General features: G+C 45.7%; 1 protein-coding gene across 3 annotated transcripts in view; it reads left to right on the top strand.

The window, feature by feature from the left end:
• LOC108571763 (ecdysone-induced protein 74EF) overlaps nt 1–27,794 on the top strand; it is a 152,641-nt gene that overhangs the window by 41,025 nt on the left and 83,822 nt on the right. The window lies entirely within an intron of this gene.

The raw sequence follows: 27,794 nt of genomic DNA, 5'->3' as shown, positions 1-27,794 counted from the left end.
GTATGCACCGTCTTTACGTACACGTATCTTTATATACGGCACTGGCAAAGTGGTAACGACCTTTTGTAGGCCGCGTGGAAATGCTTAGCCTTTAACCCGAGCATTTAAAACGATCAAGGGGCGGATGAGTCTTTCTGTCTGTCAATGCCTCGCGATAAGAGAGAAAAATTGTGAGCTTCGGGAGGAAAGCAAGAAAATTACCACAGTTATTTGCTTCTGCTAGTTGAAAATACGTCAGATAGATATCTTCTTCTTCTCGAAATTTCAAGATCGAAAAGAGATTCGAAAGTGTTCCCCTTGCAACTACGTTCAATCGGTGTTATCTTTTTCCTCTACAATACAACGAGACGCAAATCCTCGCTACGTGATGTTTGTTAACGTTTCCAACGGTCCGCGGCTAGGTTCGCGACTCCGTCGCCTCAACCGCAGTCCGCGACGACCAATTACGTGCCGTTAGAACACGAATCGGAATGGGTGCTTGCCGTTGTTCTTTTCACATTTTTAGAAAGCGGTTGGAAAGTGAGAAACCGTGTACTTTCTAACTAAACTATTATAAATACAGATTAAACCGCCTCTATCTAACGAAATATTAACCAAAATATGCCTCCGTGGTATATTCACGGCTCATTTACCGTCGGTAAGAATTTCGCGCAGCCGCTGGTTCATTTCCGCTTTCGATTACCGACGCAGAAGGGCACGTATCGATCGACTCACGTTGCCTCATCGATCTTTCTAACAAAATTACGCGAAGCCTCGTTATCGTCGGTTATCTTCGGTATTGAAATCGACGCCACCCGACTGTAAACGAATTCTCGGTCCGCGTCCGTGAACCATTCTACCCAGTGAACTCCTTAGCAATGTTGGAGAGGAGAAAAGACGGGCCCTCCCAGTTGCATACTCTCGCGTGCACTTTTGCTCGGTCTGTCTCGTCTCTTCGACACGCATCACTTTCGCCGTGTGCATCCTGCGTAACCGACAAAAAGTGGATTTTCACGTAGAATCGTTGTTGGCGTCGTTAGTCTCGCGATATATCGACCGGAGATATCGACAGATTCCCACGTTTTTCGAGGTTAATTCGTTAGATGGGTAGATAGGAAGAATGAAGTTGTAGAACTAGGAGAAAGAACATTGTAACACGACGCAATAACGGAAAAGTATACTTAGGTGAAATCGCGGTGTCATTAGTTTGCATAATTACTCAGTCATTTAGATATCGACGAGTAATCTCGAACAGTCACGTACTTCAAAATATAATCGTCACTGTTAGATTAAATTTTCGTAAAACTCATTAGTTTCGATAAAAAAAAAACGAGATATCGATGACGCGAAAAAATTCGTTGGGATAACACACGCGTGACAGGGGAACGACGTTCCTTTACCCCCTGTTGCATCCAGCTGCACGAACGACTCCGCTGCACTTGTCGCTACCCTCGTTCCCTTGACCCTCTCCAAACACATAAATTCTCCTCTCCCCGTCGCTGGCTGTCTCTCTTCCCCCTTGGTCCGTCTGTTTCCGTCTACTCGACACTCTCTCGGGTTAGGGCCCCACGGAAATAGATTCGAGACCCGGCGTCGACTCTCTTCCCTTTCTCTCTCCCCTCGGTCTGTGCCTGGCTGTGTTGGTCGAAGAAAAACAGGTGCAGCGAATCGATATCCGACCGTATTGCCATCGATGCATCTTCCTACTTGACTCTCGAACGCGACTTGCTTCAAATTTACTTCCCTCTATTCTCTATTCCGATCTTCCAACGACTTTCGACGTTTGTGCCTCGCGTTCGATAGGTTATGTGCGCATATCGATACGATACGTTTTTCAATCACTTTGAAAAGAAGAAGCGTGTGCATTCTAACCTGTACATTCGATCGAGAAACGAGTCTGAAGAAACGCGAACAACTGAAATTGTGGAAAATTGACCGGTGAATAGTGAAGTTAAGCGGAATCGCGTGTAACCAGTACTCGGAGGGATCTCGGATCGTTGGGTAATCAGCTTCCTCGTATTGCCACACGGTGCCACAGCGCGCGCACTGTCTTCCGTCTTCGTTTCACCTTACGCAAACGCCATCTATTTCTCTCGCTCGCGCACTCCTTCTTTCCAGTCCGATAGCAACGTTTGAAAGTGAAGTCAAGATGGCCACTTAAAAGACATCGAAGCGTTTCAATGCGTACACGTGTATGCTTACGCACCCATACACCCACCGACGCGTGTGTACCGGCGTTTTCACGTTCTCGCGCTCGCGCCCGGTGATAGTGCAGCCACGTAACGAGAGTGTTGACATTTTCTGCAATCGGGTCAGGGCCCCCTGTCGCGAACACTCCGGCATTACCTATAACCCCTCCCGAGGCGATACTCGCGCGCCACCGTGCTCAATCGAGACGCGTCGAGAATTCGCGATCCTTGGCGGAAATCGATTCTACGGTTATGGCGCCTTAAACGCCTCGAAAGCGCGGGAAATGCCGGATCGTGTATATTTTTATTTCGGAAGATACGGAACACCACACTCGAGATAATATAACCCTCCTGTACCAGCAAATTTGACGGACACAGTTTTGAGGTTACGTTCGATCTTTTTGCGTCGCAACTTCTATTTATCGATATTCGATCGAGACACGTGAAGTTATAGGTTAGTTTATCTGTCACGTTGCAATATTCTCTCGTGATTGTAAACCAGCGTCGATTATATTTTTCTAGCACTTGGAAAATCAGAGAATTATGATGTGCAGAGATGAAAGCGCGGTTTCCTCTCCTTTTAAAGGAGGAATACCTTGAGCAATCGGGAGTCGATTTTAGGGCAGCGATCGAGTCGCCAGTACGGTGACTCGTTGCACGGCGAACGGGTCTAGCCGGTGAGTCACCATGTAGCTGCTTTTCCTCGCGAAAGGACTAAATTGACGCGTAAATACGTAACGAGACGGGAGAGAGACGAGCACGAAGCTTCTTCTTCTCCCCTTTCGAAACAGCCTCTTTTTTTTTTTCTAACTTTCACGAGCGAATCGGTTTCGCCCATGTAGATCATCGTGGAAAGTAAACATCAAGCTCCTTCACCGTGGAAGAAACGTCGGTTCTTTAGTCGTCGACGAGGACGAAGCCAACGACGGCAACGATAATGGAGGAGAGACAAAAAAATGTGTTTTCGAAAGCAGACACGGAAATCTGGGGAGAAACTCACGGACGATTCCCTTCCGATTTCTCCACCGTAAAAATCTCAGATAATATTTACTCGAGAATTTGCCTGTTTCTGCGCGGTACTCCTTGTCACGGCAGTTCGCTAATTTTTTTTCAGCGTGTCGGCTTGAAAATTCGAGATCGGCGAACCATCGCGAGACTGGACCGCGGGAAACGGATTCCGAGAACCACCTGTTGGAAATCTACCGCGTGCAAACATGTTTTCCTCCAACTATCGCTTCGCGAGCGAGGCTTCGAAATTTTCATTCCTTGGGATTTTAAAATTACGACGGACAAATTGAACGAATGAAATTCACACCGTTGAAAATTTTAATTCAGCCAATGACATTAAAGTAAGCACCATTTGAATTCGAACTATTAAAATTTGAATTCACCAAGAGTCTTTAATAATTTAACTCTTTCTCAATGATCTACACACTTTTAACATATAGTATTGTTTTCAGAGAGTCATTTTGAAACGCTGAACGTGTTCAAATCCGTCGTTTCACCGTTTCGACAACTTCACCATTATTTCAATCTTTTTCAAAAGAGACTAATAAACGTCTCGTCGAAAAAATTCGTCATTTCTCCAGTTAAAATCTCAGAGACACGTTAATCACCTTCGATCACATACACGCACACGTGAAGAGTCGTAAAGTGTCGAAGAAGCGACATGTGTGGAGGGTTCTCGAAGTTGAAACAAGCCTCGAGTCTCGTATATAAACAGACGATAATCCCCGTCGTGTTCCCATGAGCTGCGTTCAAATCTCCGGGGTCGTTCGGGGTCGTTAAGTCGAGGGCTCGAGACAGGTGTCGGCTTTAGAATCGGTCCAGAAGGGTTGACAAAAAAATTCCAAGCCATAACACACGCACACAGACATGCGGAAACGAGCCGCGTAGTTAGGGTAGTTAGCTGTGGTATTAACGTGGAACACGTGCATCCTAGGCTTCTCTCTACGCGAGTCTTGTGTTTACATTGAAGACTTCCTCGACGAGACTTCCCTTTGAGGGAGGGCCCTTTTTCCGACGAACAATCTCCCGCGGCTTCCACCAGATTCTCGAAATCGTACTAGCTGGAACTCGCGCCCTCGTGGGATACTTTGTTGTTTCTACGGGGAAACGTGACCGATCCGATTGGTAGAAATGCTCTTTGAGCCCTGGGTGTTTCGTCATTCTTGGGACAATAAATTGAGACGTGTGGTCGTTTCAGTTAGAGGAAGACACTTTCCAGAAGAGCTTCCAAGATCAAAGACTCTGAACATTCTTTTCTTTTTCCAATTGAATATTCCAAAGCAAAGTTGCTTTATCAGATGCATCAGAGCACTCTAACTCGATGCAATTTGCGTTGCAATCCAAAAATTTGGAGGTTATTTCCACTGCTGCCACATCTTGGAGAACCTTTTTCTTTTCAAAAGTTTCACTGCAAAAGTGTATTGTAGATCGTAGAAAAAATTGCCGAGAATACAAAGGGTTGAAGAGAATCGGTTCCATAGAAGGGATAGAAGGTGTTTGTAATTAAACGTTCCTAGAGAAGTTAAATTTGCGAATACCACTCGATCTGAAACGAGGCGAAGAAACCGAGTCGGCGTGCGTCTTTTTCGTAGTCGAAGACCGGAAAGGCTTGGATCGTGGCAAGGAAACCTTCAAGGTTCGTTCATTGTGTCGATACAACGCTTCCTTCCCTTTTTTATTTAACAATAAAATGCACTGGTAGCCGGCTACGGGTCGCAGCGGTGCGCTCGGTATAATTAAGCGCGAAGGACACGCGGGTCGGTAACTTAATTCCCACGAGCGGCTTCGTGACTTCTGCCGGTGTGTTTCCATGCAATTTTCCCGGCTTTCGCAATGGAAATTACCTCTGCACGACAGAAGGAAGCGGATGAAAAGGGAGACAACGACGAACGAGACGGTTCCTTCTTCCAGCCGAAAATTTTATTCGGCTACCTTGTCATTATCGCGTAGCATAGTGATTCATTGTAGCATCCTTTGAAATTTTTATTAGCTGGATCATTCCATTAGCGAGGAGACAAAGATTTCTAAGTAAGATGTACGATTCTTTCAGAATCATTAGCTTGCATTCTTGTCGTCCGTTTAAAACAGCTGCTTGACAATTATTTTAGTATACCCACATAAGAGAATTGAAAAATTAAAAACGTAAAAAATTAGGAAAAATTGTTCATCTCATAGTCTAAACTTGGCTCCGTTAAATTTATTTTTATTTCACTCCACGTTTGTGTAATGGAATTTCAAAGCAACGAACAACTGTGAAACTGGCTTAACGCAACGATACAAAGAATTCTTTAAAGCGTATAACTGTAGCAGAGAATTACGTCGAAAAGATAAATTGAAACAACAGCCGTTTACGAGAGAATCTCTTTAGAATGCAATCGATGCAAGATTGCAGATGAAAAAAACGCTAATAAATCGGCGCTTTTGTATTCCAGGCAAGAGTAAATCTTTCAACAGGTACATCGATCGATTTCGCAAGGAGAAAGAACGATTAGACGCGACGAATCGAAATTTCCCCATAGAGCGGTTTCGATTCCGCTAATTCGAATCGGCGCCATTCAAAATCGAACGGTCGTGTGGTTGTCGTCGGTGGACGTGACACGATCAGCGCGGTGCGCAGCGCGCGGCAGGGAATAGGCACGCGAAAGTAGGCCGATCGAATTCAGCAGCGGCGGGAAAATACAAACGAAAAAGGAGGGAAGCGAGTGCCGCCGTTTCAGAGTGAGACTAACGCCACTCGTGTAATCTTTTATCCTTGGACCTATCCCATATGCCGGCAGGTAAACAGTTTCGCAAGAGAATCACGGCTCGCGAGATCGGGAATTTCCTTATACTACACGAGTCACCTTTACACTTCTACGTCTCTCTATACACGCACACGCGTACGTGTACCTCGTGGTACGAGCGAGACTGTGGTGATTCTACAGGAAAAACTCACTCGAAAATGTGGAATAACATTTTTCTCTAAGAGCTTTCGTTCTCCGAGAAAATTCGATTCAAACGTTGGTGGTGCACGCCTGTATTTAACTATCTCTCGGCTCTATGTTTGCAGTAATAAACTTCTCTTTCATTTGCCTGCAGAAGATCGACGCTATTCTCTTCGTGGACAATTTTTCTGGGAAATGTCGGATTATCACTGTTCGTCGATATAAAAACGCGCGCATAAACAGCGGTTTTCGCACGAAATTTCGAATTGAATTATCTCGGAAACGAAGCTCCGTATGGAAAAATGTTATTCCACATTTTCGATTCAGTTTTCATTGCAGAATCGCTAGGATACCGTTTTTACCACAAGTCACACGACATCGCGTACAGTCTATGGACGATGCACGAAATTGGGTTACGGTTAGCCCCGGCGAAACGAATCGATCGATCTGTCAGACGGGCCAACTCGATCGCTATCTGAGAGTAGCAGGTGCCTTGGCAAATAGGCACGCTTCCGGTGTCATAATTACCCGTCTCTCGAGCTCGTGAATACCTACACCGCGGCCGAGTTAAACGTCCTTTATTAATTGCCACGGGTGACTGTTCGCCGCTCCAATAATTGCCAACAAGTGAAATTGAAACTTGGACGAAAGCTGCTTTGTCGTCTCGTAACCTGATGTTGTCGCAATCGTGTCCGATGGAAATGTTTCTCTCCTTTTTTTTTTCTCCTCGGCTCCGCCTCTCTTACAAAGCAGCATTTGCCTACGTTTCTTGTTTGTCCACGGAGAGGCGTGGACCGGTGTGTCTAATTAGTACGACAATTGGAGGAAAGTTACGAATCTCGGTCTAAATGAAACGAGTCTCGAGTGTGAATTAGATAGGACGAGAAGGGAGAAAGGAACGAGTAGAATTTAACGGAGGAAGTTGTCGTTCCACTCTAAATTCCCCGATGTTTTTCTCCTTTGAAGAAAAACGAACGAGCGTTTGATATCCGGGAAATCCTATCGTCGAACCAACCAACCGTTCATCCTGTTTTTCTCGCGAGTTATGCTAATCCCACGAGGTTTTCCCAGCTGTTGAACAGGTTCGAGTACTCTTTCCACCCGAGACACTGTGATTTCGTTGCGTAATTCGTAATTAGCGAATGGTTTTTCGTCGTTGCACGCGGAAGATTGGACGCCTCGTTCGAATCTACCGCCCGTCCGGCGTAAATGTCAAAGCGATTGCATCCTCTGCTCGCAGTGTGAGAAACGTCGTCTATTATCCACCGTTGCACTTGGGAATTCGCGATTCTTCTGGACGAAGAAGCACTTATACCAAAATGTTAAGAGGTTCTGCTTGAACGAAAGTTCGGAAAGAACGGAATGTATCACGTTGGAAAGAAGCGTCATTTACGTACCCAAATCTCGTTTTTATTTCAAGCGCAAAAATTAATAAAAAAAGGAGAGAGGAAAGGTAGCAGAAGACAGAGAAAACCGAGAAAATAAGTGTCGTTCACACACTGAAATCTCGTTTTCATTTTTACCGCAAAAATTACTAAAAAAAGGCGTAAACGAAACAAAAAATTAATAAAAAAAAAAAAAAAAAAAAAAAAAGAGTGTCCGGAATCTTAGCGTTCGATCCATAGATCTGAAATTCCACTCCTATCGGACCTCCAATTTTTCCTCCACTCCCCCGATACTGTCTCCATCGCCTGCACCTACAAATTTCAACTATCTCGATCTCGGTGATCCGGTCCATTTAACTTCAGTCCGACACAAATCACCCAGCTCCACACGGGACGAAAGGAAAGGCTAAAAAGAAATAGCACGAAAAGCGTGGACACGTAATACTTTTGTTGCGAGGGCATCATTCCCATCGGCGGGTATCAACGTGGTGGTTGGACAGGTAGGGCCTGAGGAGGGATACGTGTATGGCAACGCAACAGTTTAGAGTGAAGTGTTACGTCAGTGAAAGTGTTATGCCAATGTGGGCCGAGGCTAACCTGTGAGCCCTGTCTCCGCGTGTAAATACGCGTACACGTGTGCAACAGAGAGGTACATGCTCGACGATGGTGTATACACACGAGTGTCGAGCATAGGGAGGAGAGAGAGAGAGAAGCGCGAGAGGAGGCGACGAACACCGTGTATATACGTGGCCAGTTGTACGAGACGAAATTCCGTGTCGTTTAATGTTACCAGCAACCTTAAAGCCCTCTCCTCCCCCCCCCCCTTTCTCTCTCTCTTTTCCTCGTCTTTTTCTCTCCCCCCATTTTATCATCGAACGATCCCCAGAATAAATTGAAATCGACGCGACAAATGACGCGAGGAAACACGACAGTGTGCGTGTGTGTAAGCGGTGAGAGGAAGTATGTAGATGTATTTACGTGAAGTGTCACGGAAACCGAACTGGTGCTTTACCTTCCTTCTTCTTTTTTTTTTTTTTTGTTGTTGTTTCATGTTATAACGAATTCGTTCGGTGTGTTTTATAAAGGCAGCGCGGAGATGTAAGAAGAAGGGAGATGGAACGGATTGCGGAGTATTGTTAGACGGATGACATCTTCGTTGAAGAATGCGCCGTTAAGGATATGATACCGCGTAATCGGTTTCTACGTGTGCAGACGTGGGACGTGCGCCGATTGCTCGACGTAATCGAGCCACGGTTCACGGACGATCCTTCTAGCCTCTCTAGTTAACAATCGCAGCCTGTGCTTCGTCCTGTTGAATTTTCCCATTCGGTGAAATTTCGTCGAGTTATACTCGAATCGAAAGTAATCACGAATTCTCGATGGAAAAGAAGAGAAGAACGAATAGTAGTGGTGAAGACAGCCTTTCTAGTCAACAATCACAGACTACTCTTTGTCCTCTTCGATTTCCTTTTTCGGTGAAATTTCTGCGAACTGTAGATCGTATAGATCGTTGAAAATAATCGCGAATTCTTGATACAAAAAAAAAAAGAGGAAGGATTCACAGTGGTGAAGACCCCTCAACAATCACAGACTATTCTTCGTCCTACGAAATTTCGTTGAATTATACTCGAATCGAAAGTAATCACGAATTCTCGATGAAAAAGAAAAAAAGAAGGAATCATAGTGGTGAAGACAGCCAATCGGACTATTCTCCGTCCTGTTGGATTCTCCTTTACGGTGAAATTTTTCTTGAATTGCAGATCGAAAATGATCACGAATTCCCGACGAAAAAAACCAAGATGAATCATCGCGTCGAAGACAGTAGATAAAACGAAACAAAAAAAGGACAAATGGCAGTATACGTTTCAACGTCCTTGCCTCGCCTTGTTTAGCACTCTCTTCCCGTGCGTCGTCGAAGAAGCAACCCGCGCCGGCTGCACCGCCGCGTTCTCCAAGCGTATAAGAGTTCCGGAAGGCGGGGGCCTTCCTGCGTCACAATTCGGGGCTTGGTAATTCATTCTCGTCGCGGGTCACCACCACGAATCCTTCTATACGTGTCACGCGACACCAAAACTGGCTTGTCCGTCCGTAAGAGGCCACGCGACCCTCGTCGGACCGTTTCTCGATTGCCAAATCGCCTCGGCTCTGGATGGTTCCCGGAAAAAAAAGAGCCACGATCGAACTGGTTCCGGGACGCTTTCTAATTGGGTCGAGGAGGGAAAAAGCGGGCCTCTGAATTGTTTATTGGCGGCGCGATAGCCGGACGTTTGGCCGGCCATTAATTTACCAAAGCACGGAGGAAAAGGTTACGCTCTCTCCTCTCTTCTCTATCTCTCTTTCTCTCTTTCGACGTGATAACGTCGAGCTTGCGTAATGTCCCATCTATAAATCAACGTCCCGCCACCGCTGCCTGGCAATTCTGCGCAGATAAAAGAATCCGTCGTTGGAGGCGAACGTGGACGTGGCATTAGTATTACAATAAATGTCTAGCTTGGAATCCCTCATGAACGAATTCGACCAATTCCAATCTTTCCACATTATCTTTTCGTCCACCTCTTTCTTCTCCTTCCATTGGAAAATCGTCCTTCTTTTTCGTCCTTTCTACTCTTCTCCGGAGACGATTTGCGCTCTTAGATAACGCGAAATTACGTTCAAACCTTATTTTCTTCTATTTTTTCTCGAGTATTTCGGTCTTGCTAAACTATTCGCCGCGAAATTATATTATTAAACGCTGTTCCACGAATATCCGTGGCGCGGACCAGCATTTCGCGAACGATCTTCGTGAATAAATCGAGCCGGGGAATTTTCTTCGGAAACGCTCGGAAGAAAATTCACGCTTCGTCGACTGTTATTCTCGTAGGATTGCCTATCCTCTGGCGAATCCATACCTGTACCGTGGAAACATACTCCACTTTATCGTCCAATCTAGTATTCTCGATCCTCCGTTTATATCTGTCCCGGAGCAAAATTTCATCTGTTAATCCCATCTGTTAATAACCATTACCACAAATTAATTCTACTCTATTTCTACGTAATCTCCGATACAAAAATATCTCCTTAACACTTTACCGACCGGTACCGGTTGAACATCTTACGCACTTCCGACCGCTCACTCGGGCCACAGATATATCGCTGACACCGGCTCTGTGTAGACTCTAGGCTATCGCGCGTGAATATATGCGCTGTTTCTTATACCTACAGAAATGTTAAATCGAACTTTGACCGATTAATAGGCTACCGGTCGGTAAGCGCCGGTGGTAAAAAAGCGATTAATAGGCTACCGGTCGGTAAGCGTTGGCGGCAAAAAGCCGATTAATAGGTTACCGGTCGGTAAAGTGTTAAAATAAAAAGGTCCTCAAGTTGCTAAACGACAAATTTAGCAAGCAAGTAAAGAAGCGAAGGTGTCGCGAAGAGGAAGGAAACGGGAGACAATACCGATCTTCCTCGCGTTCGTCAAAGACATGGACAAACGTTGTTCGAAGGATCTACTCGCGGCAGGATGGCAGGTCTAATTAAACGCACAGCCTCGTTTCCGATGTGTATCACGGGGAATAGGAAAAGCCGGTTGTATATGAGAACGAGGGAAAAACTTTGGCGCGAGTTAACGAGTGTAAGCGAAGTAGCGAAAGAGAGATAGAAACTGTTAGACAGGAAGTCTGGTTCGTGTCACGATCGCGCGTTAACGCGTTATATAGTTGGCGTGGTCGCCCCTTTAGATGGACGGGGGGGGAAAAGGACCTGTGGCCTGGTCGTGGGACTTGGTCGCGCCCTTGAAGGGCCGCCATCAAGACTAACGAGGCTTCTGCGTGCGTATGGCGCATCTAGATTTGAAAGACTCGCGAGGCATTCCACGCGCTTCAACAACCTGGTAATCCCGTCGATAAGGAAATTGCCCTCTTCCGTCAACTCCTTTGTCTCTTTGCTTACATCATTCTTCTTCCTTATCCACTCTTTTCTTCTTCCTCCTCCCTTTTTTCCATCGCATTTTTCTCTCGCCAAGGTGCGTTTTTTGACGGATGTCGCGGCTCGGCCTGCTTAATTACCTCTTGCTGGTATAATGGATTTAGAAGGGCAAATCTTGTTGGAGGTATGGAATGATTGTGATAAAAGAACACGTGGTATTTAACGAATTGTGTAAACTTTAGTGGCGGTCTTAAACGTGGAGTTTGGTTCCTTAGAGTCCTCAGGCCTGAAAAAAACCTTGAGAGGTGTGCACGCGTATTTCAACGGTGAATTTGAAGAAATCTGTATGCAAGTAGAGGACAGCTGGAAGGAGATTAGTTGTAAGGCGAAGTTCTAAATTGGAAGAATCGGCGGATATTTCGATTTTGCCACCCTCGACGAATTTTCAACGATCTTACAAATTGCCAACCGAGGAATTTTTGCCTCTTGTTCCGCTGCCTCGTTCGAAGGGTTTTTCCGGAGGATAGGAATTAGCAGGGCGATGCATATTCAACAGGCTGCCGGAATTCATTGGCGGGCGAGGTTTTTACACGGCGAGGAACGTGAACAGGCAAAGGGTGATCTGGATTTACGGGCCACGGTTATGGAGCCTCGTTACCTCTCGCTAACCAATGCAAATTTACACGTCCAATTGGATTACCAGCGAAAGATTCATCGCCTTTTAACGTGCAGAAAAATCTTGTCCCGTGAAATTCCTCTTTCTCCCTATCCTCTGCGAAATCTTCCATCTTCCCGTTCTTTCCCAACTACCTAAACATATTTCCCGTTTAACAGAGAAATTTCAAACACCTGGAGAAATCTGTTTTATTTCGATAAGCTCGACTGTGAAAATCTTGTTGGATTCGATTCTTCTGGTATCTTCAGATCGATGAACTTTCTGCTCCAAGTGAAGAAAGCGTGTTCAGACGTCTGGAGAAAAATTGTTTTGTTTCGATGAGCTCTGTAGCTTCCCGTGGACCGCAATTCTTTCGGCAAGAATTTCGCGAGGTCGTAAATCCCGCTTGCACCCTGGGTGACGGTGCGGGTTTGCTGCCCAATTGAGAGATTCTAATTAAGATCGGATAATTTCGAGAATTTTATTTTGTCACGGCTGAATTTACAAATGTTGATCTGGGTTGGGTGTCACTGCGAGAGCGAGACTCGAAGCGTTGGTTAGAGGAGTCCGTCGCTTTGACGGAAACGAGCATCGGTTATGGAGAGGAGAGGTTCGCGAGGTTTTTGTTTCGTCGATGTGTTCGCTCGAGGAGGTTTATTGCGGGCCGAGTTTGGTACCCCGGTATGACGATAATCCGCCAGGCCGGGGTTTCCTCGCGTGCATGGCGACGCAACAAGCTCGACTATGGAAATCTTGTCGGATTCGATTCTTCTGGTATCTTCAGATCGATGAGTTTTCTGCTCCAAGAGAAGAAAGCAATTGGAGAGACCCTGATTCTCCACGATAATTTATTCCCACGGAATCGTGCCATATTTGTTTCCCAAAGTGGCAGCTATCGGTCCAGAGATGACGTGCCAGGTCTCGAGGTTCTCTGGTAAACCGGAAATCGCCCGTTACTTGAACCATCCAGCGTTCTCTCCTGGATCTGCCACCCTCTCGCCATCTGCGCCGTAGAGGGTAACAGTATCCTTGGAAAAACTTATCGAAAAGAATCGTCCTCCCTAAAAAAAACCTAAACATAGATTTCTCTGTACGAGGAGCTAACTAACGAACACTCTTCACGCGTCGTTAAAAGGACATCTCGTGTGTCGATTGGCTGTAAAATCGAATCATCGCGTGGAAAATGTCGTTCGATCAGAGGAAACTTTAGACAGATACTTTACCCCTTCGATACTCTATAAATTTCTCTCTCTGTTCGTTAGTTTATCTCGTCCAAGTATCAATCCATAGTAGACGTATCGTTAATCTTTCAAACGGCAGACTGTCGATGAAACGAAGCTGTTTATTTCGGAATTATTTACACGGTGGAAGATTCGTTTATCGGTTGAAACCGGGTAATTTCAGCGCGGGTTATTTCCGATTCTGTCCTCTTCCGCGATCGATCCGCTGCCAGACCGTACTACAACGTAGAACAGAATTGTTTCTCCGATCCACGTGGTGCAAATTGGGTCATCAGACGTCGCTCGAACTCGTCTAATTGCGCGAAAAGCTTGGAAAAACCGCGACGTCGCGTCCTCCTTCCCTCTTTCCCCTCGTCCCGCCGGAGTTGGCGTATTTCAGGATCGTCGATAATTTTTTGGTTTTGATTAATCACGCGAATCTCTCTGTCTCCTCCTCTGCTCTTCTCCTGTGGATCGAAATAAGCAGCCGAGCTGCGGGATGTTAGCGCGACGACTGATCTGCAAATAACCCGAGGGAACGATTCCGATGGAACTGTTTTGTCACGTCTGTCCTTGCTATTTCTTTTTATCCAATTAAACGATACTTCGTTATTCACGATGTATATTCTATTCTCTGTATTTATATTTTTGGTAGTATAGGAGGTCGGTGAGAATTTTTTTTATAATTGTTGATCCTTTGGAAATTTTCATTTAGTTTAGTTAAAAGGACTTTAAATTTAAAAAAGAAATATTCTCATTTTCTGATTGAGATTTAGTCGGTTGAGGTGTTTCATTCTTTTACATAGGTGAGATGTCTTTTGCAAGGCACCGGTGGGATTATCTTTATCGAAGGAATTGTTGTATTTTCAAATTCAGAGATTGGAAGAGCATCGGGGAGAGACTCGTTTCACGCTCTTCAGCTCCCACAGAACGAACGTAGAATCTTTTTTAATTTTACCAGGTCTCTGTGGGATCTACTGAGATTATCTTTATCAAAGTAATCGTTGTATTTTCAAATTCAGAGATTGGAAGAGCATCGGGAAGAGACTCGATTCACGCTCTCCAGCTCCCACAGAACGAACGTAGAACCGAAGACACGGTGACTTTTTACCAGTTCTCTGTGGGATCTGGATCGCGCGCGAACGGTCTGATCGAACGGCAGCAAGAAGCGAACGCGGGGAAGGAGAGAATCGTTTCGAGGACATCGCGAAAACGGCCACACGCAGTTCGCCGTGTTTGGCGAGCCGTCGGGGAGCTCATGAAAACTGCAACAGTTTCCCCCGGTATAATCAACCGAACGTTACACGTGTCACTTTGCAAAACCGCGCAAAAATACACGGATCGAGAAAGGCAGGAAAAATTCGTAGGAAAACGAGAGCGAGAAAAATTCCTAAGAAAAAAGGAGAAACTTGTGCGAATATGAAACGAAAGATGTACTTCCGGTACCATCCAAGTTTACGCTAGAATAATAAAAAAAAAAAAAGGAAACAAAACTATTGAGAATAGATTATATTTTGAATTTTTCTCTCCTTGACGTAGACCCAGGCCGGGCCATAAAAGCCATGGGTCCGCTGACCGTGGTACCGATCCAAGTATATAACAAATGCTTCTCCGCATTTTAAGCAGTCGTGCGACAACCACGAACCGAGTACCAGTTTTTCACTCGGGTTTTCGCCTCCGTTGTTTTGTATTACATTTATATCGATAAACGTTTTCTTTCCCCCTGCAGTCGATTGAGTCAATCTTTATTCGCAAATTAAAGATCCTCAATAGAAAGGAACACAGCAGAGAAGAGATAACCGTGTGTCTGTCGAACGTGTGTAGGAAGAACTTTGTAAATTGGGTCGTGTTCGCGTCACTGATTACACACAGTTCTTGCTCCTTCTCTTTCTTCAGCGTGCATCGGAGTGATGCGTAACACGTCGCCTCTCTATCTCCGCTTGTCCTTTTCGTGCTCCACCGATTCGCGATATCTTCGATTCGCTCGGCGCGAGCGGGAGCTCGCCTAGACCCAGATGCAGGGCCGTGACCAGCCGCGAACTAGCAAACGCTCTCGTCGATGCTTTTAGATCTTCACGTTTTCTTCGATAGATTTCATGGCCCTCCGTGGTTGTTGTTATTTTCGTTGGAAGTTTTCCGATTTTTTTTTTCCTCGACGTCGAAAGCGGAGTCATACATGCCGTCTTTTTAGCGAAAATATGTAATTTTTTCGCATAAGCACGTATTTATGTAACACTTATTTAACATTCCGTATCGCGAGAAAATTGCAGCTTTTAGCGGAACTTTGAAACAAAGTTAAACGGTCATGTTGACGTAATTTGTAGGAGAATATTTGGAATTTTTCGGGAATCTTCCTTTCAGTGTATATTCTGTCGAAGCGTTTCATTTGAGAGTATTTTTGTTGGCTTGGCGAAGCTTCATTTTTCGAAGAGCAGTCTGCGGAGGAATCGTGAGAAAGTAAGAGTTGCGAGTTTGAATTAGGGGCGCGTGAAGTAAGCTTTGATTCGGTTAAAAAGATATACCTTTTCCATCGACTATATATGCAGACGTCACGTGTTTCTTTGCGCCGTTACGGTAAATTTGAAGATTAGGCGAACGACGATTAAGGAGTTGAAATGGTAAACGGTGTAACTGGCGGAAGTGAAAATTTTCAGTGTAAACGAAACACACGTGTTCGTTCATGTCGGCATTTACGTCGTTTATCGCTAGAATGCTACGACCTATCAGCGTTTACCAGCTTTATAGATTTAGAGGGAAAAATAAATGGTGAAATATGTATGCTACTTTTGACACTTATGTCGTTTACCGTTTTAACCCTGTGCTACTGTCGTTCGATCACTATCGAGCAGTACCATGCAGTTTGCCTTTATCTCAGTATTTCAGAGTAACATTAACCCTTTTACGCTTTGGTTAACGATTACAGTATACCCTTGCAGCGAAACTGTTGAAGAAAAGTTATAAATATAAATTTTACGCGATAAAGTTTTCCATGCTGTGGTACCTTAGGAACAATCTCCCAATTTTGGATTGTGATGGAAATTGCGCGTGCCTTAACAGCGCAAGTGGAGTGCAAAGGGTTAGGTGAGGACCGAGAAGGGTTAATTTCTCGATTAATTCCAGACTGAAATCAGTCGAAAAAATGAAGTTTCGGTATAACATTAATACCAAAAAAAAAAAAAAACTAGCGTGTCATCCTTAATAATTTACAATCTATCACTGTAGGATACCCAAAGGCAAAAAATGAAAGCAAAGGGTTAACTTCTGGACTAATTTTCAAAGTGAAATCAATCGAAAAAATGAAGTTTTTGTATGACGTTAATACCAAACAAAGATGCTGTATCACCATTAATAATTTACAATCTATCACTGTACGATACCGGGAGGCAAAAAATGAAAGTAAAGGGTTAACTTCTGGACTAACTTCCAAAGTGAGATACCCAATCGACAAGAAACGAAGGAAAAATTGTATCGTTCCCATTAAACCTTCGTCTAATCCCGAATTGGCCAATCTACGATCTAGGTGAGTCACGAATAGTCGTGTACAGCCCTGGCTAGACTAGCGGGCAGAGAGTGAAACGGTAGTAAGCAGCCTCTATACTCGTTGTTGGGGGCTTTAAGAGAGCCGGTCGAGTCCCTCTGTTCCTCTCGATCTCTCTCTTCCACCACCTCGCGATCCTTCTCTCTCTTTCTCTCTCTCTCGCCTCTATGAGTCTATTAGCATCGGCCGCGCACGCCTAGCGGGGCCTTGACACAGTGCGTGTCAGGCATTGCATGCCGATAGCGGAAAGCGCAATCTATTTATCGAGGTTTATCGGCGATTTCGCGTTACCACCGAGCACAGCTCTCTCTCTTCCCTCGCTAGCTGGTCGCTGCCTAGATCGTTGGATCGCCGGCCATGCAATCGCCGCAGCTATTAATATCGTTCTTTCGATTTACGATTCCCCACTATTCTCACCGGACGTTCGTTCCTTCGCTCGACCATTCCACTCTCTAACCCTTTTACTTTTACCGTGCCAAATTACCATTTTCTCTCTCTCTCTCTCTCTTGGACACTTTTTTAACCCTTCACCGTCGAGACGCCGTTTTTGGGACGTAGAGCCCGGTAAGGAGGCTACGAAACTCCTCAACTTCCAGTTAGCTTAGACACGACACATTTTCATAATGAACGTTGTAGAGTGGAGTAGTTGGTTGTATCAATTCCATTTTAATATAATAACTTTGTGTTCGGATGATTGCAAAAGTTCGTGCCCGATTTTCAAAGGTGGCGAGAACCTTATCGGCACAGATGTTTCTTTTACCGTAATGTTACGTTCCTATCGAAAGATGCACCGATTGTGTTTTATTTTCAAATCGGGCACGAACTTTGGATAGAACGAAAGAAAAGAAAAATGATAGAATCACCGGAGTCTCCGAGACTCCGCTTCGACGGTAAAGGGTTAACGCTAGATGAACGTTCAACTTTCCGAATTTATTTTCTACGTGTGCGCTTCTACTCTGTATCGATGCGAGTCGAATTTTCCAATCACCGTTTACTTACGTAAAAATTCACTCTAGAAAAGTCTCTAATGGATCATTGTCACTCGGTCGATAGTTCTAGCGTTGAAGAATCGTTCTGGTGTTTTACTCTGTACCGATAATTCGCTCTGAAAAAGTCGGATCATTTTTACACAGCTGATAGTTCTAGCGTTGAAGAATTGTCAGAGTGTTCGACTTGAAATGGAAATAAGGTTGTTTAGGCAATTAGCGTGGCAGTAGATCGTAGAACCAGTGTTCGTTACTCTCGTTCCCGTTTCTATTGCGCCGCGGTTTGGCCAACTGTCGCCGTGAGATCGTTGCTCCGCTAGGAAATCTGATAACGTAACGCTGCTGCTAGTGTCGCAACCTTTCGATACTCTAATTTTTACTTAATCCCGCGTCTCGAGGTATTGGCTGCGATCTCGTCGTTTCGCCCTACCTTTGTATCGTTACCTACGACTTCCTCTCCGTCGGAGAAGTACGCACGTCGAAGATCTAGGAAATTATTTCCGGAGGATATTCGAGCGTTAGGATCTGACAAATGAAAGATTCAAAGTGTCGCACAATTAGCCAGTATCCACGCGCAGGCGCTTCAGCCAGACGAACGGTAATATTTTCTGCATGCGAAAGTTTTATCGGGATCGGAGACGGCGATGACCTCCGCGATGACACCGCGGCAACTCTCCTCCGGATGCGAATTTATCGAGAGATTTCGGTACCGACTAATGTTTTTCTGTCTTCGCTGTTTGATGGACGTCTTCGGGCGTTGGCAATTATCAGTCGACGAGAACTTGTTTACATTCGCTCTAATTGTTAGGTAATAGCGTCGAATGTAGAGGCGTTTTTGTTGGGATCCACCGTTAATCAGTTAACTGCGTTCGACGTGTACACTCGTCGTTCTTTCTAAGACTAAATTGCACAGTTAACTGGTTAACATGCGCGTACTCTTTGGGTGCGTAAGCGGGGAAAGTCTCTCGACCTGGGTTTATTGCACCCCTTGCTGGTCTAAGGAGTCGAAGAAGTCGGTCTAGTGCCGTCGTCCAACTAAGATCCCACGCTTAGGACCGCCACAATAGTTTACCATTTACTAGTACATTCCACTGGAGTTATTTATTGTAATAAACAACTTATAAACAATTAATCAGAACTTTCAACAGCTTTCACTTTGAAACTTTGGATGAAAATTTGATGGTACTTGTAGAAGCAAGTGATATTTGGGAAAGAAACGTTGGGGGGTGAAAGTTAATTCTAAATTTCTCTCGTTAAATTAGAAAAATGGCAAAGTCACTTTTGTCCAAGTGTATGGTGACTAATTTCGAAGGGAAAAAATTGATTGTTCTTACATTGAAAATGGCAAATTTCAAATTTAATTTCCTTAAATTATAAAAATGACGAGGGCTAATTTCGAAGGAAAAAAATTGGTTGCTCTGCTCTCAAGCGGTACCTCAAAGTTCGTACATTCGCCTTGGCGGATTTGAAAAATCTCTTTCTCCAAATTAGAAAAATAATAAAGACACTTACGTCCAAGTGTATGTTGCCTAATTTCGGAGTGAAAGAATTGATCGTCCCACTCTCAAGTGTATTCCAATCTCGGTACACCCCGTCAAAATGGCAGATTTGAAAAATCTCTTTCCTGAAATGACAAAAATGACAAAAACACTTTCGTCCAAGTATACGGTGCCTGTTTCGAAGAAAAGAAACAATCGGATCCACGCGAAAATCGAAGTGATCGATCCACCAGAATCACCCTATACGTTATTCCTAAACCTCGAATGATCCGGGAAATCCAGGAAGCGGCGAAACAGATTCCGCTCGACCCAGATACCCCTAGCTCATTGAAAAAAGACAGAACTGAAAGTGGAGTAGTGGAAGTAGGAGGAGTAAGGGGTGTCTGTTCGATAGGGGTATTAAGGATTGAGGTGACCCGGTCGGTTGGTTTCCCTGTCGAATTGCACGCCTCTCCTCTTTCTATGCATACGTACGAATATATAGATATGTATACCTGCACTGTGTCCGCGACTCGTGATTTTTCGACAAGTGTCGGACGAGCCGCGGCGTGCCGCGTCGACCCAGTTGTCGTTAATCGGCTTTCCGATAATTAGCCCGTGCCAGGGGGAAAAGAAGTCGTTGGCACGTGAACTGGAGCACCGTGTTCTGGCGGCGTCGCTTAAAAGATTAACCCTTTCTCGCGGTGTAGCAACAGCAGCAGGCAGGCAGGCAGGTAGGCAGAGAAGGGTTTGTTGGAAATATCGGTTCTCCTCCCAGCCTTTTCCTTTCCTTTCTTCTTCTGCATCGAAATGCTCGAAATCGGCAACCACGCGGGAAATATCACCGTCCCGACATCGTCGTTTAACGCTGCATTTATTTACCAAAGAGTACATTTGCTAATATACACCAGAAGGAGAGAAGAGAAGAGGAGAGGAGGAGGAATTGCGGTCGACGCGTTTAAAGGTCTCGTGGTGGATTAGACGGATGGATAGATGGAAAGATGGTTGGCGAGGCGTGTTGCGTTGTTTCCTTCTCTCGTACGCGAGGAAATGGAAGTGGACGGAAGAGGGGCGGCCCGATACACGGTGAGGACGATAACGGTGTTGGAAGTTTCTTTCGCAAAAGTCCTCGATGGCCGTTGCGAACTTGGACGATGGAATGGCTCGGACAGCACCGATCGAGCGTCCTTTATTTTTATCGCTCGGTGTAGCGTCTTCCTTTCGATTCTTCGCCGTTAGGATACAAATCGAACTGTATTACGACGGGAAGAAACGTCGGGAGGTATGTCGAAAAACCTTGGGGTGGAGGGAGAGGAAGAAAGGTTTTTCCAGCGGCGTTTGAAACAACGTAATAACAGTCAAAACTCACTCAGACATGCTAATTCAGTTTGAGAACTGAAACACACGGTTTCACGTTCTCTCACCCTCCCCGTCTATCCGCCCACGTCGTCGGCTCATATAGTTTTCACCGCGGTTGCAAGTTGGCGAAATTGCGCAACGTTACCGAGCCACCGATAGTTCTAGCGACACTAGGATCGGTTAAAGCCGTGGGAAAAAGAGAAAAAGGCGAGCGGGTACGGACGATGAAAAGTTTTCTAGCCGCGAACGTGTCCGCGATGACGAATTATCCTCCGTTAATAACGAAAGTTGCGTGACCCTCCTCGAGGATCTCTTCAATAATGCAACGATCTAGGCTCTCCCGTCCGTTCTAGGAGAAGCACGCGAAACTCGATCGATCTCTTTTTTTTCTTCCTTACCCACCTACACGCAGCCTTCTACCGTATTAAAAACCCGAGGAATAATCGAAACGAACTCTTCGTTACCCTCGTTTATTCGTTCGTCAGTTTTCTAACGGAGAAAAAAGAAAATTGAGGAAATGTATCGGATGTGAATTACGTTCGAAATATCTCCCAATGGAGACTCTCACGTGTCACTCTCTGACGTGACAGAGTGTAAACGAGAGGAGAACACGCAACATGGTGGACAGATAAAACGAGAGTCGAGATGAATATATTGGCACGCGGCGTCGGGGACCAGCTAACGAGAGGCTCGCTAATTCAGCTCGGCTCGAGGCGTGAAGTGGAACAGCTGTAACCTTAACCTTATTCTCAGAATTTAATCTGTATGCAAATGCCGTTGAAACGCGCTCGAGATCGACGGTGGCCACCTATTAAGCGATTGTATTACCACATAGGCCGACGTTCACGCGAAACGCATAATTGAACCCTCTGGTGAACTAACCGCGTAGAGAAAATTAGGAAAGTCATAGGAAGCTACTTCATTTTCCAGAAAGAATATCATCATCGTCGTAAAATGTAATCTAAAGGAAGGAAGAAATAGTTAACTTGCTTAATCGATAAAGTGGACTTGAAAGATCATCTTGTTTGCGTGTGTTCCTCACTCTTGTCCACGTCGAGCAGAGTGAACCGCGGAGAGACCGGATGCGCGGAAGGTTTTGCCGCGTCTTTAAATACACACACGTTGCCCCGGTTCACCTCCGGAACGAGCGACAAGGAGCGACGGTGGAAGGAGAGAGGAAGAACCGGTGAACCTGTTCGAAAGCTCGTCCTTTTTGCTCGTCACCGTTTATCCGCTCGCGTGAGGATACATTGGGAAGCGGAGGGTTGAACAGGCAGGTAGAACAGGATAACGAGGAGAAAAAAGGAGGGATCGACGTCCATGGTGTTCGGTTGTCGCGAAATTTCTCTTTCTTGCAATTGTACGCTCGGTGAAGGGGATGAAATTCTTCTTTGCTCCAACGAACTATGGATAATTTTCTGGAGAAAGATAAATCAGTTTCTCGATAGTTTCACTCGTTTACGTTAGAACTTCTTTTCCATTTCAACTAACGATGGATCATTTTTTAGAAATTTTCTAGATGCGATAAGTAAATCAAATTCTCAACATTTGTGCTGTTGTACATTGGAAGAAGAGGATGAAATTCTTCTCTACTCCAACGATAGATCATTTTTTGTAAATTTTCCAGATGCGAGAAATAAATAAAATTTCCAATATTTTCACTCGTTTGCGTTAGAAAATCGTGGGGAGCTTCTGTGTATTGGAAGAAGGGGATGAAATTGTTCTTTGTTCCAACTAACGATGGATAATTTTTCATAAATTTTCGAGATGAGAAAAAGATAAATGAAACTCTGAATATTTCCCCTCGTTTAACTCTGCGGATTTTCGAAATATCGATTTTCCATGTCGCGACGTTGATCCGTTGATATCGATCGATGCACTGTCGACAGTGGCACACATACACCGTGTCCGTGGCAACGATTTGGTCGGAAGGAGCACGGTTATCGGTATTTCGGTTGTCAGTGCGGACGGACAGAAAGTGGCTGGAGATCGATGGATGGCAGGCAGACGTAAGAGGGCAACGGAGGGTTGCGTTGTGAGGTAGGGCAGGACGGATAGTAGGGGTGGTTGGTTGGGTCGGTTAGAGAGAGGTAATGGCGTAGAAAAAATTCGTGACCCACTTTCAGGGACGAAAGAAACGTGGTTAGATGCGTGTATACACTTTCGCCGCTATAATGCGATCGAGATGCGTCGATAATGCCCACTTTCTCGATATTTCCCTCCGTTCTTTTTCCATCGAACGTTCGACTACCAACGCGTTTCCTTCGGAATTGGAACAGAAAATCGTTCGGTAACGTGGATGCACGGAAAATTCGCGCGAGAAGCCGAGGTTAGGCTAGTAGATACGTGTACACCCTTGCTAAAAAATCTGAAGATCGCGAACAGTAACTTGGATCGTGCAATAAAAATGGTGGAATCGGCAAACCTTAATAACGCAATTAGGGAACGTTCTGGAACAAGAACGAAAGAGTACGACGCCAAAAATAACGGCGTATGTAACAAAGAAAATCCATATATAGTCCCTTACTTTTTCATTAGATTTTTAATATATCAGAATTGCCTCATGCAAATGTGACAAACGTCCCAAGCCTCTCGAGCGAGTGTGCATGTGTGTAGAAGAAGGGGAAAGGAAGAGGTTGGACGTCGTGACGCCTTTCATGCTTTATCACGGTTAGCTTTCGGGGGTTACACACCCCCTCTAACCCCCGAAGGTCGTCTGGAGCAACCTTATCGATTCACCCCCGGCCACTTGGTGTGCCTTACGTGCCACTGTGTCTCGATGTAGGTATATACTTTGTGACCCGACCAACCAACCGCGTGTCAGTCGATTTTCGTGGGAAACTTGGAGAGGACCCTTTTCTTCCCTCCGATTCGTCTCGAGAAACATCTCGCATTCCTCGTTCCTTACCCCCGTCGAACTCGTAAAAAACTTTCCAACCTCCGAACTTTCTACGGAGCAACAGCGAAGATTCGCCGATCAGACGTCGAATACGCGACGTTTCTGCTATCGAGAGAACTACTCGTCGTGATTACGGCGATCGGTATATAGTTCGTCGAGGTGTGTGGTAATAATAGAAGGTTTAAATGGTGTTGCAGCTCGTTGAATAGGAATCACCGTTCTCCTTCTTCTATTTACTAGATTCCCTTCTCTAAACCCTCGGCTCGTCAAATATTTCAACCCCTGTGCGGCTCGTCTTGTTGACTTCTAGCGGTGCGTCATAATCGATTACGCGAACCTAAATAGATTTTCGAGGGTGGATTCGGGGATGTGCGTGGTTTTTCGGGGCAAACGTGTCCCGGAGGGTTGCGTCAGGTTGTTGCTTAGAATTCGGACCATCCACCGGCGTATTTTTTCTCTCTATCCTTCACAGTTGATGGGAACTTGAAGGGAGAACGCGACGATGGAGAACAGCCGTTTCGCTTGGAATTATGATTGCAACATTTGTGTGACCTTTAAAGGAAGTTTTTCGTTTTAGTAAATCGTTTGAATAAGAGTTTCTTAAAAAATTGCGCGTGTGAGGTTTCTGCGGATACGTAAATACGTTTGGAAGGTCGATGAACAGCAAACAATAGGCAAGAACGATCGAGAGCTGGGGATTTTGAACTCGAGGCGCGTCGCTCACACGCCACCAGGGGTGGAATCGATCGCGGAGGCAGACGACCTTCATCGATTGAAAACACCCCGGTGCTCGTATTTTTTCTTCTCTTTTTTCCCTCGTCCAGGCAGATTACCGTGAAACGCCATAAGCCTGTCGAAATCGAGATTATCCGGCATTGGAGTAACGGGAAACGAAAACCAATCATCCGTTCAGATTATCCTCCGCTCCATAAAGCTGAAAAAATACGGTGTTCTCCAGAAAAAAAGAAGAAAGAAGAAGAAATCTTCGTTCGATAATATCGAAGATGCTGTTTAAACGAAATTGTACACACGTGTGAGAAATTGAAAGCTTTATCCGGGCTTAGGTGTAAGATAGTCTCGGCGAGAAAGAATTTCCAGAGATAAATTCGACTGGTCGAATCCTTTTCTAATGGCGGAATAGGACGTGGGTGGAGGTAGGGGAAAGAGGACACGTACACGGAATAATAGATCTCTGGAGGGTACTTCCCCGCTCTCGAGAAGAACAGGCCAGCCCGACGACTCCCCGATCGAAGGGCGATATCGATGGATTTGGCCGGGACAAGGACGCCGTAGATCGATCCTGTGGCCAGCTTCACCGGCGGCTGGAATGGTTTTCTCTTCTTTTCCTCGGGATTCCTTGGATATATTCACTTTGGAAACTATCACGCCTGTTTTCCTTTCGCTTGTTAACCCTTTGCGCTCTTTGAGGCGACTAAGAAGCGACGTTACATCAGGTTGTCCGGAAAGTTCCTTTCGTATCTCTGTTTCTAATTGACATAGTAGCAAAAGTTAAACGGTACTTTCCTCGACAGTTAAAGGTGAATTGAACGCACTGCTGAAATTTTCTGTAAGACGAACAGGGATGGAGATAAGTCGAACTATGTTCTCTGCGTTGCAACGCAGGCAACGCTCCACCGCAGAGGATATTGTTCGCCTTAGAAGTAATTTCTGGGGTGCGTCGGATTGATCTTCGAACAACGAGTAAGATACCTTGCGGTTTTTGTCGCTATCTCAATTAGAAATAGAGATACGTCAGTTTTATATTTACCATTAGAGGCAACTCGGAGGATGATATTTTCCAAGACAGCGGGTCTGTGGACCTCCGTGAATTGTTCGCTACATGTTCAGAGATCTCAGTTTGAAAGAACCAACTTCTAATAAAGATATTAGTTTTTTATAGGAAAAAGGGCCTTCGAGTGCAAAGGGTTAAACTCGAGCCAAGGATCTATCGTCGCCTTTTATCGCGACAACACTTGTTGATGCACGGAGCGATCCGTGATATTTCGAAGATTTCGGTGGTTTTGTTAAGAATCCTCTGGAATTTGTATCGATGCTTCACTCTTTCTTTAGAGTTAAAAAGCGTTCGACCGGTGCAAAATAATCGTAATCCCGGAGAGAAGAAACGAATAACACCCGGCGATTATTTCACCTTTGAATACAAAAAGGCGCCCTTGGACAAAGAAGAGATTGTCGAGGAGATTACGGAGAAGATGATCTCGAGGAGGGTTGAAAGGGTCGAAAGAAGAGGTTCAGACGGCGCGTAACGTTATTTTCCAAAGGTGGTCCTTCTACTTTCGCGGAAGTCGAGGCCGGGGGCGGCGAAAGAGGCAGAGAGCCGTCTAGACTCGCTCTCGTTCACCCCCCGAGTCTTCTGCTCGTTTCCCGCGGAATGCTAGGGGAGAATTTTATCGTGGAAACGTCTTTACGCATTAATGGGAGGAAAAATTGCGCGTAATCACCGGCACGAATCGTGTGTAACGGCCCTTCTTCTTGCAGCCGTGATCGATTTTCTCCGCGAGATTTCCGCTTTCCCCTCGGTCATTTTACCGCGACCGCTCGTCCGCGCCTTTTCCTTCCCCGTGCTACTTCGTCGCGCTTCTCACGCCATCGAGCATCCTCTGTATTATACATATTACAGTTCTTTTCTCAACCCTTCTGCAACGTTACTTCTCGAACTGTCTCCTATATAAAAGACACAACCACTTCTACATTCACGTCCCTCAGATCTCCGTCTGTTCCACAGACACACTAGCTCTAACCCCTACAGAATCGTAGAACGGCGAATCCTTCCGCCGACGGGATCACGTCGCCGTCTGTCGTCCATCATCTCCCGAGTTTCTCTCGTTGGAAGAAAATTGTGTCGGTCGTTCGACGAGAGAGGCAGAGAGGGGATAGCTTCATCCCTTGGTCTGGAGGTGTAGAGGAAAGGGGCGGTGGAAGGAAATGGTTGCAAGGAAACCGTCTAGACTCCTGGAGAGGGGGCGAGGAATGGGGTGGTTGTGCCGTGGGGCGGTCGAACTTGCCGCTCCTCTACGGAGAGAAAGTTGCGTGAATGGGCCACGGTGGGGAAAGTGGCGGCGGCGACAGTCGGGCGATGAGAGGAGAGGAAAGGCGAGGGGGCGGCTGGGGGAACAGTGAAAGTCTTGACGTTCGATAAACCGCCCCTCTCCTCGATCCGCGCCCCAAGGTCACGGCCATGGCCTCCGCCAGCCAGCAACCCCCTCAACACTGTCTCACTCCTTTCGTCTCTCCTTCTCGAGCCTCCTCCTCCTCCCTCTAGACGATTATTAGGACGATACGGAATCGTGGACGTCTAGCGTCGCGAGCCAGGGATCCATTTCGGCTCGCGCCCTCTGTGGACAGGGTCAAAGGTCGCCGGTAGCAGAGGGTGCACACGTATACTAGGCGTCCTTGGTTTGTTTCTTTCATTCTTACCTGGGTTCACACCTCTGTCGCGTGAATGTTCCAGAGGAAACAGGTGGAGAAATATAGAAGAGCGCGATACTCGAGCACATGTTGAATAGGGAAAAGAGAAATACATGGAGTGTAGGTGGTGTTAAAACGGTATCGAGGATTGAAACGGTCGACTCAGCGCTTGGAAGAAATAAACACGAAAGCCACAGAGCATCGGGCGTTATCTAATTGCCGGGTGGGTAGGGACGGGGAGTTTTATCACCGAACGAATTTTAAATAGAAGTCTACCGCAAAAAGAGTTTATCTTATAGACGATTCATTCCCTGCTGTATACTCGTGAATCTCTCGGAGCTTTCACGGAATAATCTAATCTGCAACCTTAGCCTTACTAGCTGTTCCTCGATATCCCTGGCTTGATTTCCTTTTGTTTTGTCGCTCGAGACGAGAGGTAATTAAGAAATTTTCCGTAACGGAACGTATTCGACTAAAAGCACGTGAGCCATTCGATAATTCCGTATCGGAAGGGAGTGGTGTGCGTGTCTGTAGAAGCGAGAAAAGCGAAAGGAGGAGAAAGAGGTGGACGACGAAGAGAAGAAGAAGAGATGCTGTTGGAGAAAAACACACTCGGCCGCTCTCCTACGATTCTGCGATATAACGCTTCCGTTCCGCGAGAGCAACCGAGTGACGCACTCGATAATCGTCTCTCGTTCCCCGAGACGACCGCGAGCGCTTTGACGCAACGCTGGAATTTACCGCGAGGAGGGAACCGAATGACGAAAGGGCCGCGAAATTACGAGGAATCTCGGTCGACGATAACATACTCCGCAGCTACCTGACGATCGTCCGGTTCTACGTAG

Source organism: Habropoda laboriosa, unplaced genomic scaffold, assembly GCF_001263275.1.
Source record: "Habropoda laboriosa isolate 0110345459 unplaced genomic scaffold, ASM126327v1 scaffold99, whole genome shotgun sequence".
Lineage (NCBI taxonomy): Eukaryota > Metazoa > Arthropoda > Insecta > Hymenoptera > Apidae > Habropoda > Habropoda laboriosa.
This window is presented reverse-complemented; position numbering and strand designations above follow the sequence as displayed.